The 20919-nt window shown below is 40.8% G+C and overlaps 1 protein-coding gene across 5 annotated transcripts in view; it reads left to right on the forward strand.

Annotated features, from left to right (window-relative positions):
• Window positions 1-20919, forward strand: part of zgc:77784 (uncharacterized protein LOC402947 homolog) — a 102665-nt gene that overhangs the window by 22521 nt on the left and 59225 nt on the right. The gene's annotated exons all lie outside the window — the stretch shown is intronic.

Raw genomic sequence — 20919 nt, forward strand, 5'->3', positions numbered from 1 at the left:
TACAGGCTCAAAAAGATAAGGTTGTGGATCCTCATTGGTCCCAAAGTAGTTGGCGATGGTGGCTCGAACCAAGTTCTTGTCTCACATAGGGATTGTGGTTGAAGGACAGTTGTTATTTTTATTTTATGCATTTTCTTTTAAAAGAAAGCCTGCCAGCTGGCAGTCAGCTACAGACATGGACGCTGTAATTTTGACCATCCTGTTTTTGTTCAGCAAATAGACAAAAGTACCATGATGTGGCTGTTAAAATGTGACTGTAGTGTTCGAATGTAATTTAGCACTATAGTTCACGTAGCAATGCTAGTGATGTTTGTGCCCTCCTGTCCCACTCCTTCACGTCAGTAAATTTCAGTCACAATTTACAAGTGATCGTATTTCAGGACTTATGGATCCATGCCCATGAGGAAGAACTCTATAGATCGGGGTGTCCAAAGTGTGGCCTGAGGGCCATTTGCGGCCGCAGTTCATTTTACAGGCCCGCAAGAAGTTTTAGGGACACTGTGAAAAGAAAAAAAAGTTTACGAGAAAAAGTTTAAGCTGACCAACATTAACAGCATTGATAATCACCAAAATTTAATTTACCGGTATATCTACGTTCCTACTCTCATCTATGGTCATGAGCTTTGGGTAGTGACCAAAAGGATAAGATAGCGGGTACAAGCCGCCGAAATTAGGTTTCTCTGTAGGGTGGCTGGGTTCTCCCTTTTTGATAAGGTGAGAAGCACTGTTATTGGGGAGAAACTCTGAGTAGAACTGCTGCTCCTCTGCATTAAGAGGAGCCAGATGAGGTGGCTTGGGCATCTGATCAGGATCCTCCCCTGTCGTCTACGTGGGGAGGTGTTCAGGGCATGGCCGCCCGAGAGACTACGGCTCTCAACTGGCCGTCAGGAGGAGCTGGACAAAGTAGCTGGGGAGAGTGAAGTCTGGTCTTCCCTACTTAAGCTGCTTCCCCCGTGACTCGACCTCGGATAAGCGGTAGAAGATGGATGGATAATCACCAAAATCATTTTTTCTGTAACCAAGCTATAACGACATACACGGCTAGATGGACTGTGTATACACTGTATAACTGTGATGCCAAGCACTACGTGTTCCATGTATCAGAATCAATATCATGTAGACTTACTCGATGAACCGTGTGGTCGACCTGGCCGGGGGCGTCTTTTCAAGTTGATTTTGGGTAGGTTTTGTTAGTGCTAACAATTCTTCGTTCGCTGTGATGCAATCTCTTGGGGCAGCGCCCTCCTCACCAGATACACAAAGCCTTTCCATCGATGGTAACACTGTATGCCACTCAATGCAGCAGAAACACTCCATTTCCGTTGGCATGGCTTGGCAAGCTCCACATTTACACCACCAAGTCATGCCGGTCCTGACTTGCAACAAGCACACCCTGTTATTATAGTTCTCTTGCATACGAACACACATAGTGAGTCACCTTCCCGTTTGTTGCATGAGATGCTCAGCCACATATCCAAGACTGGTTGAAACCAGATCAGACCAATACACCAACAGACAGTTAACGGGAAGTTTCCTGATCATTGGGACTGCATTCACAGAAGGCTCCACATTTACACCACCAAGTCATGCCGGTCCTGACTCTCTTGACCCCTGTCTGTACCGTTTGACTCCCTCTTCTTGCCCGCTCAGTTTCTAAAACCTGTAGCTCATCCTCAATATATACAGGCTCAAAAAGATAAGGTTGTGGATCCTCATTGGTCCCAAAGTAGTTGGCGATGGTGGCTCGAACCAAGTTCTTGTCTCACATAGGGATTGTGGTTGAAGGACAGTTGTTATTTTTATTTTATGCATTTTCTTTTAAAAGAAAGCCTGCCAGCTGGCAGTCAGCTACAGACATGGACGCTGTAATTTTGACCATCCTGTTTTTGTTCAGCAAATAGACAAAAGTACCATGATGTGGCTGTTAAAATGTGACTGTAGTGTTCGAATGTAATTTAGCACTATAGTTCACGTAGCAATGCTAGTGATGTTTGTGCCCTCCTGTCCCACTCCTTCACGTCAGTAAATTTCAGTCACAATTTACAAGTGATCGTATTTCAGGACTTATGGATCCATGCCCATGAGGAAGAACTCTATAGATCGGGGAAAGTTTACGAGAAAAAGTTTAAGCTGACCAACATTAACAGCATTGATAATCACCAAAATTTAATTTACCGGTATATCTACATTCCTACTCTCATCTATGGTCATGAGCTTTGGGTAGTGACCAAAAGGATAAGATAGCGGGTACAAGCCGCCGAAATTAGGTTTCTCTGTAGGGTGGCTGGGTTCTCCCTTTTTGATAAGGTGAGAAGCACTGTTATTGGGGAGAAACTCTGAGTAGAACTGCTGCTCCTCTGCATTAAGAGGAGCCAGATGAGGTGGCTTGGCCATCTGGTCAGGATCCTCTCCTGTCGTCTACGTGGGGAGGTGTTCAGGGCATGGCCGCCCGAGAGACTACGTCTCTCAACTGGCCGTCAGGAGGAGCTGGACAAAGTAGCTGGGGAGAGTGAAGTCTGGTCTTCCCTACTTAAGCTGCTTCCCCCGTGACCCGACCTCGGATAAGCGGTAGAAGATGGATGGATAATCACCAAAATCATTTTTTCTGTAAGCCTGGGGCCATTTTCAGCTGGCAGTTGTCACCTATAACACAAAGCCGACATGCAGGCAGTTTTTTTTCTTTGCAGCCTTTAAAAAAAAAAAAAAAAAAGGTTTATAAAATTTGCAGCGTTCAGCTGGATTTTTACTGGCCTGAAGCACATTCAAACAATAAAAATGATACAAAAAAAACTAAAATAAAAAAACAACTAAGAATGGAAAAAGAGCAGAAAGGCGCCATTACGTACATTTTAATGTCAACATAAAAATGTTTATTTGGTTATTGTGTGTGGCCTAATAAATCCTTGTAAGCACTGTACCTTGGATTGTTTTTAACATCTTTCATGTACAAAGTGTATCAACTTGGCCCCGATGCATTTTCAGTTCTCCTCTATGCGCCCCTTGGTGGAAAAAGTTTGGACACTCCTGCTATAGATGTTGAAACATATCTGACCATGCATCCATTTTCTATGCCGCTTATCCTCACCAGGGTCGCGGGGGCACGCTGGAGCCCATCCCAGCTATTCGTTTTTTAAATGTAGGATTTGCGGTAGAAAGAAGAGGTTCTCCGTCGGCAGATTTATCTCAAGGTCAGAGCTAAACCTAACAATAGTAATATTAATAGCAACGGTACTTATTTGTTACTCTTTGGCTTTCCTTTATTTGTACACACTGATCAGCAACAACACATTATTTATGAAATGTGTTTATATAGAGATGCAAGCATTTAAGGATCATTTGAATACCTCCACCAACTTGTATAGTATTTATAAGTTTTAATATATGTATTATTTGATCACATATATGACTTAGTATAATAAAACAATGTAGCATCCGACACTGTCAAGCTGGAGGGCAGGTGAAATAATGAGGTGCAGGAAGCCGAAGGAGGAGAAGGTTTGGAAGGCCATCAGTGATGTTCCATGGTGGTACCACACACCTGGCTGTCCTGGAGCTCCATCCTGATCATGATTATCTTTACTTTAAAACTATCCTATTCTATTTGTCTTCTTGATAAGGTTTATGGTGGACGTCGTTTGTGTTGATATGATTGAGAGAGTATTTTCTTTGAAAAGGGTTAGTGAGATGGCAGTGTAGATCACCCTTGCACACCCACTTGATGCATGATGGAGACGACAGTGGAGACGTGCACCAGTCCACATGATGTCCCACTGACAGATACAAGACATCTTTGTTGATAGAACACATATGCAGTCATACTCAAATAATATTTATTTTAAATACATGTTTAATAATAGGCACTGTGTTTTAATTCATGTCTAAAATGTAGCACTTGCTGCCGTTTGGTGAGCCTGTTATAAATGATAGTAATTTACGCTACTTGTAAAAATGAAGTTGAATGCAGTAAATCATTTGTAAGGTAGCAGATCCCTATTCATCAGTCTTTGCAATTAATATGGAACATGAAAATCACAAGAGCAGTAGTTTCAGCACAATATTCATTGACATTAAACACTGAAAACGTTAAAAACTGAAACCATAATTTTGTTTGCCATATTATCATCTGAATTTGTACATAGTCGATTTTTTTTATTGTCCTTTTACCGTATGTGCTCGTGAGCCTGTGCATTTCCTGATTGTTCTAAAGACAGAAGCAAGAGAAATGTAAACCCAAGATCACAGTAAGTAACAATTAACACACGTACAAACATTCATAAAAGTTAACACACAGAATTTCCCAATAAAACATGTACGTGATGTACGCAAAAACAAAATTACTTCATCTTGTTCTATTTATATATGTAATATGAAGTGTTAAGTATTATGTACTAGTAGGCTGCAGATCCCGGATTCACACCATTCACGCTCGCATTCATACCTAACATGCATGTTTTTGGAATGGGGGAGGAAACCGGAGTACCCGGAGAAAACCCACGCAAGGGGAGAACATGCAAACTCCACACAGATTTGAACCCAGGTCTTCCCGATCTCCTGACTGTGTGGCCAACATGTCAACCACTCGACCACCATGCATCCCCATATCTGACCCAAATAATTAAATGGTAGCTGGGGGTCAGAGTTTATATCAGGACATAAAGGTGGCTTTTTGCAAGATAGAACTTGCTGTGTTTAGTCTGGGTGTGTTACAAATGGACATTTCACTTGTATTGTTGCTGAACTGTGGTGTTGTTCTTTAATTGCGTCGTGAGATTTGTGTGTGTACGTGAGGAAGCGAGCGTGCAACTTTTGTTGTGCAGCTGTGTACAGCAGAGTAGGGTATATGTAAATATATATATATATAAAATGTGTGCACTGTACTTGCTCACTGCTCTGTGGAAGTGCATCTCCCACTTGGAGCCGCCGCTATTATTCTTCCTCTTCGGTCCGGGACACGTGCCATTGTCTTGCCTCCTCCTAATTGTGCCAGTGTGGCTGGGCCCTGGGCTGAACCGCCGCTCGCTTTGGCACGAGAAAATGGATTAGTCTGTGGGTTGATTAGGGGAAGGAGCAGAACAGATTAGCAAGGTCGAATCGTCCTCGTAGGGATACACAAAACACAGCAGTTGGACTCTTATCTAGCAACAGAGGCTTTCTGACAGGCAGTGTGTTCTGCCTGGCTGGCCTCATCTGCATCTTACATTCCTCTAAAAAAAAAACTAGCTGCTGCCTCCTAAGATTTGCAAAGCTGCGTGGCGATATGAAGTATATACTGTCAGCGTGGCTTTTTAAACTGTACATAATATTGAGGTTATTGAGATTACATTGCTTTCGCTTTGGTAAAGGCATGCTTCCCCTGCAGCCACACAGTGACTAACAGTATTAATATGTTTTGTTCTAATCTGGCTTCCTCCAGCTTGCAGGGGCATATGTTAAACCAGCATGGTGGTGGTCTTAGACTCCCCTCGCCGTACCTCTGAGGGTGGTTGTGCTGACTGTAGGCTAAAAAGTGACCCAATTAGCTCTGGCAAGGAAGATGAGGGTGTGTGTGTGTGTTAATTACAGGCAGTTTTAAGCTGGTGGTCTTTCAGAAGTGTGTGTGGCAGGACAACAGGTGGTGGGAGGAGGATGTGGCTAAAACTCCAACTGCGCACTAATGAATACTAATACATCTGTTGTAGTGCTTGGGCTTGTTCACTGTGGATGACTTTGCAGCACTCTTACAGACTCCAACTAGAATGACACTCAAAAATGGGATTTTAAATACATTTTTATGGCTTCTATTCCTTCCTTCTATTCCTATTTAACCACAAAACATGTATAGAAATGTCGCCTTACATTAGTTTATTGCAATGGCAGACGCACCAATGCGTGTTTTATACATAGAGTGGAACACTGCTGCTCCAAAATGTTCATATTATAAAACAATTTTTCCATTAGAAAATATTGTACAGTAAATTCATCATATCCAGGATCTAACTTGCATTCAGAAAACATTCAACCTATAACTCATAACATTAGTGGAAGAGCATACAAAACTCCAAATTGAAATGATAATGTCTCGTAATTTCCATGAATTTTAATTGAATATGAATTGCAAACAAAGTAAAATTGCAATTCAAATTTGAATTGATGGAAGTAGAAGTGAAATTTCTTATGTCTTATGTCACCTTATGTTATGTCACCACCCTTATGTGGTGACATAACAAAAAAGCCAAAGAAAAAGCAAAAACTATTAGTGTTAACCGAGAACTGTAGTGAGAAAAATACTTGTAAAAATACTTGTCCATGTGTTGTAAGAGTCATTCATAATCCACGGAGAAATAGTAATTTCTGCATCATCCTGCTAACATTAGCTACTGTATTGTTCTGTGAATCTTCCCTTATATGGGCACCTCATCAGGTGTCCTATTGCCACTGAGTACCTTGTGCTTCCTCTGCTAAGAGATGCCAGCAACATTCATAACACTCGTTAAGTGTGAGCCTCCAGCTGACTTGCTTTGCTGCTTAAAAAAAAACAACAAAATAATGAGACAATGGGGGAAGGACTGAAATTCTCCTTCCCTCCCAACTGCCTCATTGTGAAAGGCGTAAGGAGAAACATGTTGCGACGTCTATTTCAGAGCCATGAACGCTAATGTCTCAGTGAAGGGACAGTCACATGGCGGTGGAGGATTAAAGTAAAGTAGGACAAATAAAAAATAAAAGTTGCTTTAAAAGGCTCTGGATCCAGATGTTCCTTACTCCTGATGAGGGATTATAGGAGGGATCAAACTTGGACGAGAGCTGTTTTCGGCGGCATTACGTGTGATTATTTGGACACGGACTGTTTCTGCCCCTTTATCTTATACCATCAGCTTACAGCGATACAATGTGGAATTTGTTGGACACAGTATCTAGAAAGTAAGTATACCATTATTAGGTGCAAGCATAATAATAAACATATTAACATGTCTTGCCCAGTGTCAGTCAAAACTAAGAAGCATTATTATTTTCTTATTTTAGCAGAATTTTCTACACAAGTCATATTGGATCTCATTAGATTCTGCACAAAGAATCATTCAATAAGTTAATATTTTGATCTTTGCCGTGTTTTGATTGAATCCTACAGTAAACGCTGTAGTTATAGCTGGAGCAATTGTTTACCTTAACTGCAAAAACGACGGGGCGATACATGAGGAGAGAAATTTGAAAATGACTTAAATATACGGTATGGTATTGTTTGTTTTTATTTTTTTTAAACGTGAATAATGATTTGGAGTGCATGAGAAAATGGAAAGGACAACGGTGGTCTCTTTGACCATGTCTATTATGTACTATATACAGAAGGGGTGAGCAAATTTTTTGACTTGTGGGCCGCATTGAGTTAACAAAAATGCCCGGGGGTCCAGACTATATATTTGATACATGCACACTAGTTTAAGCTTATGATTCTAACAGTCCACCTGGAATTATTTGTCTTATTTTATCTGTAAAAGTGTAAAAAATCTGCTATATGTGCTTGTGTCCCTTTGTCTCCCTTCAGGAGCACTTTAAACAGACCACATCAAATAACAAAATTGAATTTTAGATGTTTTTTTTACTGAATAAACCACCCGCAATGTACATGAATAAACCATGTGTGATATACAATACGATAGAACATTTATTATTAAGGAGTATGTGAACGTCCCTCCTTTTTTACGTCACAGACAGTGCAGTGGGTAGGTTAAGTTGTGTGTCACATATTTGTTGACTTGTTTGTTTGGCACCATGGGTGAGGTAGTGGATCGCTGCATGTGAAAAGCTACTTCAACCATCTATCAATCTGTAGTCTCAGATTGACTGGCTCTGCTTCTTGCAAGTCATGTTGCCAGCTTGTATGTTAAATTAAATACTTTGGAAGAAACTGGCGGGCCGGATTCAAACCCTGACATACAGGTATATTGCAGAACCATTGTTGTACAGTAAAAGCGGTAAGGAGAAAACTGCTCAGCCAGCATTAATAGTGGTGTTAGTAGTTTCACACCAACAGTTGAGTAGTGCAACATTTCAAAGCGCATGCAGAGGCAGATAATGCTGTATACTGATCGCTCATGATACTTGAAATGCAACTATTTCGATATTGCGGCAGTAATTAACAGCCACAGCTAATTTTTTTGACCTTGCGCTAATTAGAAACCCTCTGTGGTTATTTGCTTTTGGAGACTCCACACCAAAGGTGGGAGAAAGTCTGTTTTTTTTTTTCAAGTCTTAAGTAAGCCTCAAGTCTTTAATCCCAAGTCTCAAGTCATCAGACTAAAGTCCGAGTCAATGCCCAAGTCACTGATGTCAGCAAAGTCCAGGAGGAGTTACAAGTCTTTGTCAAGTCATGTCCAAAGTCATCAAATTTGTGACTCGAGTCCAAGTCGTGTGACTGGAGTCCACACCTCTGGTATACACTGGGCAGCTATTTGAGGCTTGTTGAAGGCAACAATTTTCCGAGTAGAAAACACAAAAATGAGTTTATATACAGTGCGCAGTGATGAATCATTTTGCTCACAGTCCCGCACTTTTAAAAAAAGTGGAAAAAACACCTTTTACATTTCTAATCTCATTTAATGGTGAAGGAAATTACAGCGTATGAGTTCCTCAAAGAAGCTCACAGTGTCATCCTCCATTCTCACAATGAGACAATTGAAGGATTAAAGTAATCTCGGTCTCCTCAGTAGGCAAAGTCTTCATTAGCTGTGAGGGGGCACTGCAATGAAACCACTTCCCTAATGGCGTTACAATAGGAGTGAGGAAGCATCCTTTAACATTTAACCAGCAGCCTTCACACATATGCTAAGCCTGCGCTCCGTGTCGCCGTGTATGGAGTATATTTTCCTGTCCAAACTGTCAACCATCACGTCGTCACCTCCATTATGTAAATGGCCCGTTTCCCGTTGAGTAATTCTCCCTGTGCCTGCTACTTTTTTGACCGTCACACTCTGTGATGCGTAAAAACGCCATCAACGATTTCATCCGTTAACACAACCACGCTGTTTTTGTTTTGAGTAGTCACTATTATATTGCTTCCCTGCACTCATGTCTGCCAAAATACAAGAAAATGGCCTTTCTGCAGTGCTTAGTGTAGATGTAAAGTAAATGTCAGCTAAAGATCGAGTAATGAACATCCATCCCCCTGTGGATCTTGTAATCGCTTTCCTCCCATGAAACTTCTATAAGTGGATAGAATGATGATGCAACAGTCATTTAGTGCTGTTTTGTCTTTATTTAAGTGCACAGGAAGTGCCTCGGGGACTTGGAGGATTTGTCTGCTATGAGGAAGACAGGGTCAATCCTCAGCTGCCCCGTGTGAGGCGAGTGTGTGGCCACAAAGGGAGAGCGAGCGGGCTCCATTTAGGAGAATCACTTGCTAGACTTAGTCGTATTATGTCTAAGATGTTAGGGTTAGGGACAGGAGCCCCCTGGGATGGAAGAGGATGAGGACGGGTGCACGGGGGAGGGATTCTGTGTTTCTGAGATGATTTGACACGTTGTCATGGACTGATGAATCTTATTGACGTTAAAGTCGGGGAAGATAGGATCTCATAAACTTCAACTATAAGTTAAAACTCTCGTTGGGAAACAATGCAAGGAAGAGCCTAGAGAATTATTCATAAGTCATCTTTGGATGTGTATACAGTAGGTGTTTAGTTAGTTAGTGGCTGACACGGCAGCTACAGTCTACAAGCTAGACATAATTAGTAGGGGTGTAAGGATTCATTTTAATAACGATTCGATTCGTATGACAATTCATGGTTGCCGATATGATTCAAGGACATACAGGTATATTGCAGAACCATTGCAATAACCATTGCAATAACAGTGCAGGTGAAGTTTCCAAGATTCCCGTTGTTCTTTGTAAGAGAATCAGATATAAATTATTAATAATGCTGACATACTTAAAAATTAAATGATCATTGAGTACAAAAAAATGAGTTAAAAATACAAACAAATACAAAATCAGGATGAACAGAGGGTGGTATAGCTTGGGATAATAATCCTCCTGATCAGAGCAGCCATTTGAAAGAACAAGCAAGAACACATTGACAGACGTTTTGCAGTGCACTTACAGTATGTTAGGAATGTTACAAAATTTGTGAAATATGTAAAATCAAGTCTGGGATTAATTCTGTCTGATAAAACATGACTTGAACTTGAATTTGATACTTCATTCACTTCTCTACCCCAAGTATTAAAGAAGTTAAAGCAAATTTCATAACGGAAAATAGTGCCTTTGGTGCCCGTTGTTTTAACACTGAGTCAAGACAAAAGCTGTGATCAATCCACGAAACTTGAGAAGTACAACCGTACTACAAAATATATAATAACTTAGGCCGGAACATTTGTTTTAAACATCAACAAAGTAGCCATTACATTTTTTTGGATCATCAATAAGTCTAGTGAATAAAATCAAGTGTCAGAAATGCTAAAATACGGAGATTGTATTTGTAACATTCCTACATATGTGTTTTGACCTGGACATAGTTGAATATGCAAGTTTTGTCATACAAGCTTGAAATATTGTGAGAACATGACAAATATGAAAAACCTCATAGCATGTTTCCACTCGAACGAGGACAAAAAACAGCCAGCTGAAGTTACTGTCGACCAGAGAACCATCGAGCAGGTGATACATTTTCTCGGAGAAGGCGCTGTTATGTTATGTTATGTTATTACTGGAAGCTAGCGGCTCATGTGCTGCAAATGAGAAGAATGAATGAGAGCCGTACGGGTGCGAACATGGCTGAGCTGTTCAATAAGAGGCATGTCGATTTCCTGTTGCCCATTCATTTGTATATTTTGTTTTATTTGTGAATAAGGGCAGCCTAGTTTTTTATGGTTATTCACAATGTACTAAAGTCTGCAAGCATCTTGTATGATAGCTGCTGGTACAGTAATTATATTTTGCAAGAAAGCTGTTTCTGACTTTGCTATACAGCAAAAATATTTTTTGTCAGATATTCTATGATCAAGATTTTTGTTTTTTAATTCAGAAGTCTATTATTTAGCAATAATGGCAGATTTTTTTTATGTTGGCTATTCAGAATATGCTGAAATTTGTGTTAATTTTATACATGCTGCTACTGGTGCATTACTTTTCCTGCTGGTTCTGTACAATGGGAAATATGTTGGTAGATGTAACCTTCCAATTATTAAGATGATGGAAGTAAATTCATCTGTTTTGTGTGTATTTTAATTGTGGGTCATTACAAATATGCTTTGTTTTAGTAGTACACTGAGTAAAAAGAAATTATATATAGAAAATATTGCGCATTAAAAAATGGACAAACTATTGATCACAAAAAAAGATGCATCGATAACAGTTTTATCATTGCATCGCAGGCCTCTGAGTCGTAAGCGCATCGAATCGTGATGTGGCCAGAGATTCCCACTCCTACTGCGGGGTCCTTTTCTCCTACCCAAAAAAGTGATTTTCTGTAGCCTATTTTGTAACGTTTTCTGTTCACCTCAGACTATTTTTACTCACTCACTGTAGGAATGAAAAGTAAAAAAAAGTTAGTGTAGCGGGTTTGAAAAATGTTTTTTCTTTGTTTTCAAAGCTTCTGCACCTTCTCTGAAGTCATCTGGCACCTCCCAGGGGAGGCCCGCCTCACACTTTGACAACTCCTGACCTAAACTGTGATTGAATCACTGGACCTTACTGTGAGGCGGCAATGCAAACCCCCGAGCGCCATGATTTCAATGCCCTTAACTACACTCATGGACTTCATCCCTGACTCTCTGACCCTCTGGCGGTGACCCTAATCCACACCTTTATCACCGCCAGTCTGGATTACTACAATGGACAGATTCTGGTACCTCTCTCTCACCAGTGTCCTCACCCATACTAAATGCTGGCAGCACATCACCCATACCCTCATTTATCGCCACAACTTTGGATCAAGTTTATCTGCATGCCCAGGCCTGGCCTTTCCTCACTGGCCTTCCACAGCCTATTGGGACATCCAAGGTGCAGAATAGAAAGCTGAGTTTCAAAGTGGAGAGTTTCACAAACACTTGCAAAACACCATCTGTCTGTCAAAGTGTTTAGCCTCAGATAACTTTATCCCCCTTTATTTAGTGCCCATTTTTAATTAATTCCTCTGGGATGCATCAGATTTATAGTTGGTTGGCCTCCAGATGATGATTTTTTTTTTTTAGTTCAGACAACAGGTTGTACAATTTCAAGAAAATGTTCGTTTTTTTTATTGAGGACAAATTAAAAAAAAAATTTCACTGGATAGCATTGACAAGTTTAAATGAAAAAGACAATGATGTACATCTATTATTATTGTAAACTTTTCATGGGGGTTAAGTTTCAGAACCACCAACGAGAAATGAGAAATTTGCCCATACGGCTCACTGCCCCTCCCCCTCCAAACACTCTTGCTCGCCAGATAGTGACATTCTCCTCTGATTTGAAATCAAGATTTGCAAGAAACGTATTGTAATTGTTACGTTCGATTCAGCTCCAGAACCCTTCCCGTCTCTCTTCAATTGCCATTGTTCACTCCCGACACAATCCAGATTTATGTCCTAAATATGCGTCACACACTTGCAATGAAACACATTTCAAGTATAAAATGTGTTGGTACTCACCACTAATGAATGATAATGTAAGATAAGATGATACATGAACAGATGGAGTCAGAGTCGCCGTATAGCCTCAAGCCTGGTCGTCAGCCTGGCTAGCGCTATGCAGGGGTGTCACACTCGCAAGGGCCACATCGCAGTTATGGCTGCCCTCGGAGGACCACTTGTAACTGTCAATATATAAACAAACATATGAATATAACCTCATGATATTATTATACAATTACCTATGCATTTGATTGTTATATTTTTACGACCAAATTGAGGGATAACTTCGAAATGAGGTGAAGTGAAGAGCATGATTGACAAATATTCCCAGGCTTTCGTGGGCCACATCATAACAAAACATGCTTGGAAGTTCTTGTTGCATGACCAGATAATATTAACTCATTCAAGCCATCTGCGATTGGCTGGCGACCAGTCCAGGGTGTACCCCCCGCTCTCGTCCGAAATCAGCTGGGATAGGCTCCAGCATACCCGCGACCCTAGTGAGGATAAGTGGCATAGAAGATGGATGGATGGAATCCCAGCCATTCTTCAAAAGACAACCCCTTCAGTACTGGCCATTTTAGACAATTTTGACTGATCTTTCAAGGCGCACAGAATATTGTGTTCTATGGCTATATAAACATGGAACAACCACCAAAAGAAAGATTAGACTTTAGGTCTTTCATCAGAAAAAAAGTTTGTTTCTACCTTTTTCCGTTCTTTAGTAATCAGCAGTAGAACATAGGCAGGATAACATCAGTTCCCGACTAGAAAAGGGAGAACACCAGCTTTTTGTTTTTATTTCAAGCATAGCTTTCACTTTGACATAAATATTGTTTGCTATTGTTACAGCTCAAATATCTATACCAACTATGCCAACATAAACAACACAAAAAGGTGTTAATTTACATCAACACCATGAACTATGTACAATTTTCACATTTGGAACTGAACTGTGCGTGCATGTAAATTTTCTCTACAATGTGTAACCTTCTGCACGCTACACTCCTCCACGCTCTCTCACTTCCTCCTTCGTGTCATGTGATTTTTCTACATGATCCCTGCCGAGCTCTTATCAAATGCACTTGTGCCACCTTGTGGCCGTTTTTATGGCTTCAAATTGCTCTGAAGTGAAATGCATAGTGGAGAGTTGCATCATCACCTCTTTTTGCCTGGCGCACAAAAAAAGCGCAAAAGACGTTATCGGGCGTTCGGGTTTATAAAAACGTATAACTACGTCTTTGGTAGTTATGAGTTAATGTGAAAATAATTACTCTGTCAAAATGAAAGAACAAATACATTTAGAAGGAAAAAGAGTGCATGAGTGACACACATTATTCCCGGGCTGCATAAAATGATGTGCCTGGCTACATTACGCCCCTGGGCCTTGCGTTTGACACAAGTGTGCTGTAGAGGCTAGCAGTAGTAGTAATGACTTACCGTTCACCCATCCATACAGCTAGCAGTAGTAGTAATGACTTACCGTTCATCCATCCATCCATCCATCCATCTTCTACCGCCTATCTGAGGTCGGGTTGCAGGGGCTGCAGCCTAAGCATGGATGCCCAGACTTCCCTCTCCCACTTTGCCCAGCTCCTCTCGGAGGATCCCGAGGCGTTCCCAGGCCGGTTGAGAGGCATAGTCTCTTCAATGTGTCCTGGCTCTTCCCCGAGGCCTTCTACTGGTGGGACGTGCCTTGAACACCTCCCCAGCGAGGCGGCGTCCAGGAGGCATCCTGACCAGATGCCCAAGCCACCTCATCTGGCTGTTCTCAGTGCGAAGGAGCAAGGGTTCTACTCTGAGTTTCTCCTGGATGACAGTGCTTCTCACCTTATCTCTAAGGGAGAGCCCATTTCGGCCGCTTGTACCCGCGATCTTGTCCCTTCGGACACTACCCAAAGCACATGACCATAAATGAGGGTAGGAACATAGATCGACCAGTAAATTGAGAGCTTTGCCTTTCGGCTCAGCTCTCTCTTCACCACGACGGACCGATGCATAGTCCGCATTAATATCTTACTATCATCTATTAACTTATTTTCACATTGCTGCAAATTTTGAGGCCACATTAACTGTCAAAACTAGTGCTTCCATAGCCAAACACAATAATGGTGCTTTCAAGGACCAACAAAGTGCGAAATCTCAAAGCTTGACAAAAAAATGTTATTAGTGGAGACAAATATATGTAAAAAGTGTGGGCTTTCTAACAGTGTGCTGTACATTTTACCTGCATTTTCACTTATTCATAAATTATTATCGACCTATGGTGAATTAGATGTGGAAAAAACAGTCTGTTCTTGTAGGGGAAAAAAAACCTACCAAAAATCCACAAATTTGCGGGACCGTGCATGCTGCATTACGAATGTGTAGGGATCCGCTGTAAATAATTAAATAAATATATAGAGCAAAAGTTTGGTTGTTAAAATCTTTGAGTAATTTATGCCCAACAATCCAAATAACATTACAAAACATGAACAGTATCTCATAAAAGTGAGTACACACCTCACATTTCATTACAGAAACATTTTTATTACAGTATATTTTCTTAAGGGACAATACTAGAGGAATGAAACTTGCATATACTTAAGGAGTAGTCAGTGTACAGCTTGTATTGTAGTATAGATGTACTATGCACTGAAAATGATTCATCACACAGACATTATTGTCTAAACAGCTGACAACGCAAGTGAGTCGCAAGATAAGTCAGCATGGTGGTGGTATTGTCATGGTCTGGGGCTGTACTACTGTACCTTAACTGCTGATAATATTCTTTTTTTGCTGGATGTAAACTATTTCAAACGTCCATATTGAGCCCTCGTGTAGAGAAAAGTTCACTTTTTCTCGGTCTAATTAAGGATTAAAAAAAAAAAAAACAAAGTTGAGGTGCGTCTGCCAGATGAGACTTCAAACTGCTGCCTCTCTTGTAAAGTTTCGGAATATTCATAGCCGTTTACCCAAGACAGTTAGCGCCATCAAATGAGAGCGAAGGATGATTTTCCATTTTTAAAACCCTGCGATAATTTAATTTCAAATGAGCCTCACCGGAGCCCTGCGGGTTTGAATATTGATGCTGCATTCCAGCCGAGAGCTTTTGCTGTCGACAGACCTCTCAGGCGCGCGTGTGGATAATTGATGTGGCACAGTTTTTATTGACTTAGAAATGAACATTTTTTTTTAGCCACTTTGAGGTTGATTATCAAAGAAGTTCTTAATTTTAATTCTTGATGACTAATGACTGAGGGAAGTACAAGAGTTAATGACGGACTGAACTTTAGTATGAAACACTGGTCTGTGGTTTTCATATTTTTGGGACCTTAACTACAAAAGTTCAAATATTGATTGCGCATATTTTTAAATACATTATGGTGGTGTACGGAAGGATACACAGAGGTCTGGGCCTAACTATGTATTAAAGTTGGGTCATGTGGTATTTCAGTCTATTAGGTTATGAACTGTTATAAATTATATGGTTGATAGAAGCATCTTTGTCAACATTTGCATTTGAAAATAAGACAATTTCCTGAAAATAAGATAAATTCCTATTCAGTCACAAATCTTGTACTTACGCTGTATGTCAGCGGTATTCAACTAAAATTCAAATACACGTAGGTCCACTTACAGAAAACCTCAAGTGTAAATATGTTGCATTATTGACCCAAAACAGTGGATAATATTCCATTCCGAAATATATATCTATGTAATACATACAAAACAATACCATAATAATAATAATCTATCCAAATATTTTCCCCTATTTTTCGGAAAAGTAATGCAACATTTTTGCACTTGTTCCTAACAATGTGGAACAAATTCCATTCCTAACGCTTGTTCTTCTGTGTCACTCTATTTGCTTCTCTCCTCTTTCATCAGTCTCTGTTGCTGTTAGAGAGGTGGATTTCCTGAACTAATCAACCAGTATCGTGAAGAGTAAATAAAGCATGCACCCCATTAAAACGTCCATCCATCCATTTTCTATGCCGCTTCTCCTCACTAGTGTTACGGGGGTATGCTGGAGCCTATCCTAGCTGACTTCGGGTGAGAGGCGGGGTACACCCTGGACTGGTCGCCAGCCAATCGCAGGGCACATATAGACAAACAACCATTCACACTCACATTCATACCTATGGACAATTTAGAGTCTCCAATTAACCTAACATGCATGTTTTTGGAATGTGGGAAACCGGAGTACCGGGAGAATCAAACTGACATCTTCCCAATATCCTGAATGTGTGGCCATTATGCTAACGACTAGGCCACCGTGCGGTCTTGGACGCCGTCCAGGTCTGGACTTGGTCCGCCAGTGAGTGGTCCCTGTTCTATATCATTCAACTTGTATGCCTAACTGTAATTGGCTTAACTTAATGAAGCGAATAATCAGTCAGACATTGATTTTTTTAAATTCATTAATTCATTTTTTGTCACCAAAATTTTGCCTCTGTTTTCATACTCTGTCATCTTTTTCTAAATGACTTTTTCTCAGGTGGATTATGCGTGAATCTTAGAACACATGAAGAAGTATTTTTTAAAAGGTCTATTTTTCTCAATATAGTTCTCTGTTCATACCAATTGTTTTTGCTTTTTCTTTAGCTTTTTTGTGATGCCACCAGATCATGATATCTGCATATAAGGCCTATAAAAATGTGATGATGATCATAGTAAAAGAAATGTAATTCATTGCAATGTAGTGTCTCTCTGTCCTGGCTGCTCAGTACAATATGGCTAGATCCATAATAAGTCAACAATAATAATAATGATAATAAAAAAACAGAATGTACACAGCAAAGTGAGCTGCATGAAGTCTTTATGCAAAGTGTGAGCATACATTTATTGATTTGATGTATTTTTAGAGCAGTGTCGACTTTAGGCTTGTTGTTACCATCAACAAGATTTTGTTTGCGGCCCTATTTCGGTCTATAATATTATAGCCAAACCTCAGCCTAACACCCCAGTTTTTGTAATATTTGATTTTCTGCGGAAATTTTTGCCCACTTTTTTCAGTATTGTACGTACCAAACTAGTCTGTTTGCTCTGTTTCGCAACATTGAGTGCTCAAACAAAGAACCCTGTGCTTTGTTACTCACTGTCTGTGGGTTTTTGATTGAGTGTGACTCCTAAACAACCCGCCATGGAGCCACAGGAAGTTGCGAGTACCAGCACTGTTAAAGAAGGTGACAAACACTGTTGAATTCCATCTCACCGGGATTAACGGGAAGTCTTTTTTGTTAATATTTCTGGAACTCTAGAACAAATTAATTGGATTTAGGGGAAAAATTGCCTCGGTTTTCATACGTTTCGGTTTTTGACGGATTAATTTGGAACGGATTAATAATGAAAACAGAGGTTCCACTGTATTGTGGCCACGAGGTGTCGCCAAACATCAATTACCACGCCACTTTGAAAGCAGCACAACCACAGTGGATTTTTAAAAAGTTCAAATAGTTAGACATTTACAGGAAACTATTTAAACGGGAGGGCCATAGGAAAGAAGGGCAAAACACGGGTGTTTCCCAGGGAAAACGAGAGAGTTGACGGGTGTGGATAGAAGAAATATAATTAGCATCATAGCAGGTACTGTTCAACTCCAGTCGTGTAGATCAGTGATCCTCAGATATCAGAGGTTGTATGCTTGCGGGTCTATGCCTGGGCAAAAAAACAATGTTACCCATGAATACACCTGCAGTTCTTGTCTGTGCTATTCACTTGCTACGCTGCCAACAGGTGTGTTCCATGTTTATGGGCTACTTTGTCACATCGGGTGGGGACTTAAAGGAAAACTGCACACTTTTTGGACTTCATCCACAATCCTTTTGTGAGACATGAACACACATCTTATTCATTTCTATGCATTCAAAATATTCAAAAACTGCTAACATGAGGCAGCTAATAATCCAATGTAATGGGATTCACCTATTCTGCCTATAAAGACCGTGTGGTAACATGATCACATGTAAGCATAGAAAGCATGTCTAGTACCACTAAACATGGCATACTTCATGAGAGCCGCCGCTGTCGCCAACAATTTTTTTACTTTTATTGCCCCAGGCAGAGAATAACGTTGCTGGGTGCTAGGCAGATCCAGCTATAGTGGAACCCTAAGCCATTCTCATAGCCTTATCATGTAGCACGAGTGCTAAACATTTCATTGACAATATAAGAGCATACAGTAATAAAACAGTCTATTACAATGTCCACTCTCACTGGGATGCTGACTGGTGGGATGACTGCATCTTTCAGCTCCCCGTTGAGCTTGCAAATTCAGCATAGTCGTCGGGTAAAAAAAATGCTGAGCGCAAGCACTAATCAGTATCTAGCCGCGTCTTCCTAGCGATGTCATCGGGTCTAAGTTGAGAGCCAGTATCCACTGCTTCAGTCTGTCTGGATTTTTAGCTTGTAGCGTGTGGAATCTCAAAGTTGGCCAACTTTTTCAGCTTATGTTCTGCTATGTACGTGTGAGGCATGATTTATAGCCTCGCATTAACTTTTCCAAACTCACAGGCGATGCAGCAGCTCCAGTAGCTTACATTACTTATTTTTAGAGGGCTTTATATGCGTAATAGGTGCTTCCCATTACGTGCATTGTTAACTGCCTCGTGCTAGCGCTTTTTCTCTCTTCAGAATGCACAGAAAAGGGAAAGACGTGTGTTCATGGTTCATATAAGGATTGATGGGCAAAATTCCAACAATTCCTTTAAAGGGGACATATTATGCGTTTCCTCTTTTCCGACCTATAAATGTTTCAATGTTGTATTCTCGTGTTAAACGTTGCCGACGCGTCAGATAATGAGGTTTGCACATTTGGAGGTGAGACCTGAAAGCAGTTTTGGATGGCTCTGCATGCTGTGTGTTACAGTTTTTTTAACACAGAGTTCCACTGATGCCAACACAACCCGGACTTCCTTATATGGGGGCATGCCCAGATAAACGGCGTAGGCCTGCCCTCCCCCGCTTTGCTTCGCTCTGCTCTGTTCACCATGTTAGCACATATGGCTCCCAGGAAATGTTTGTTTGTGTCTAATACAGAGGCAAAACAAAGGCCGAAAATTTGTATAACAGGTCCCCTTTAACACGCTGTGTGGCCGACACACAGCGGCAGATATCTGCTGGAGAGAAGGGCGCCATAAAGCGAGGACAACATCTCACCACTGCAGCTCACCTGAAATAAAAGATATTTGACAAGTTTGAGTCTAAAAAAAATTCAATTTGGGTCACCGCGTGTCATTGAGGGGTGATGGTGGGCACTGCAGCCAAACCAGTTGAGAACCACTGCTGTAGATGGCGATAATGTGCAATACTAACGCCACATGAAGCAAGCAGCTCCATCTGCTGGGTCTGGTGGGTCACTGCCACAATGCGAACGGACTATAACTGTGAAAAGCAAACGATATATTAGGGATGAGCTGGGTACTTCTTTTAGACGAGTATCCGTTACGAATAATGCATATTTGCAGAGTACGAGCATGAAACGAGAGCAGCTCGTCATTATCCGTAATCATGATGAAGGCAAATCCTCATTGGGTAACTACTTATGTAGTCACTCTTCACGGTCTGTGACTGGCCAGTCACGCACAGCGACCACCCTTTCATAGACAGACTCCCTACAGCCAGAGAGAGGCGCACGCGGTACATTTGACAAGACAGAGCTGTAAACAGCTCGTGTTGCGTTTGCTTGCTTCTAATTTGGCTGGTGGTATAAAGTCATTTGGAAAACTTTGCTCGTAGTACTGAACGCGGTGCTTTTGAGAAAATTACAGTGAACAAGGCTGACGGATTATTTCCCTGTTTGCCATCACTGGATGTTTGCATGAATCAGCAACTTCACACATATCATGCTAAAAATTAATAAAATAATAAAGTCTTAGAGATCACTTACACACATACACAGTAAACATTTAACTGGATAATAAACAATACATAAAGCAACTTCTGATCAATCCATGTCAATTTCAGACTTAAAATAATGTACCGATTTAAGCCTCACCCATTTCCAGTTAAACCACGCCCACTTACGGTTTATTCCCCGCCCACTCCTAGTACAGATATGGATACAGATAATTTAGATGGGTGAACAGACCACAGATACAGATATTGGTATACTCGCTCGTCCCTACTATACTATATATATCTACATGTATATATATATGCATGTGTGTGTGTGTGTGTGTGTGTAATATTCAGCAAAACGTTTTGTGCTTTGTGAAGTTAACTGGGGGAAAAGTGGACAAAAACAGAAGCATTTGCGCTAACAGTATTCACTGAAACTTGCAATGTCCGCATGGGGTCGAGGGTGTTATTGCTGCCAAATGTGCAGCTAATCACATACAACCACTATGC

The sequence above is a fragment of the Dunckerocampus dactyliophorus genome, chromosome 12, assembly GCF_027744805.1.
Source record: "Dunckerocampus dactyliophorus isolate RoL2022-P2 chromosome 12, RoL_Ddac_1.1, whole genome shotgun sequence".
Lineage (NCBI taxonomy): Eukaryota > Metazoa > Chordata > Actinopteri > Syngnathiformes > Syngnathidae > Dunckerocampus > Dunckerocampus dactyliophorus.